General features: G+C 36.1%; 1 protein-coding gene across 2 annotated transcripts in view; it reads right to left on the minus strand.

Annotated features, from left to right (window-relative positions):
* The window catches only part of LOC107660119 (intraflagellar transport protein 56), an 11744-nt gene that overhangs the window by 4962 nt on the left and 6186 nt on the right, over window positions 1-596 (minus strand). The window lies entirely within an intron of this gene.

Below are 596 nucleotides of genomic sequence, written 5' to 3' on the forward strand. Positions count from 1 at the left end.
CACACACACACACACACACACACACAGTATATATCTTTTTATTTTATTTTACAGAACAAAAGTAAAATTGCACTACTAACATTCATGGTTGTCCTAATTTCTCTCCTGTCAAACATTAAACAAGAAAACAAAACAAAAATAAAAGGGGAGAACTCAAAGCTTCTCTTTTGTTGACAACAGATTCTCATTACAAATTTGGCACGATGAAGTTTGTGCGGAGCAGCACTTACTGCAAACTGAGCCGCTCTGAGACACTGAAAACATCACCTGCTCACGTGTAAATGAACACGTTTCCAGCACTCAGCGGAACTATATGAATCACACAAATGGCCTATTTAGCATTCAAAATTACGATTTTGCAATCCTGCATTAGGGACAAAAATAATTTGTATTAAAACTATTTATAAAATGTATTTATAAAATAATATAACCATGTTAGGTGCAAGTTAAATTTTGTAGTAAAATAGAAAGGACATATAATTGCGAGCCATCTTTTCAGTCTAGGATGATGCATAGTTTGTGTCAAGAAAACAAACTGTCACTGGCTCCCTTCCATACAGCACAGGGGCCCGGCTGCTGAACCAGCGCTAATATTG

Source organism: Sinocyclocheilus anshuiensis, unplaced genomic scaffold (assembly GCF_001515605.1).
Source record: "Sinocyclocheilus anshuiensis isolate Anshui unplaced genomic scaffold, SAMN03320099.WGS_v1.1 scaffold55, whole genome shotgun sequence".
Taxonomy (NCBI): Eukaryota; Metazoa; Chordata; class Actinopteri; order Cypriniformes; family Cyprinidae; genus Sinocyclocheilus; species Sinocyclocheilus anshuiensis.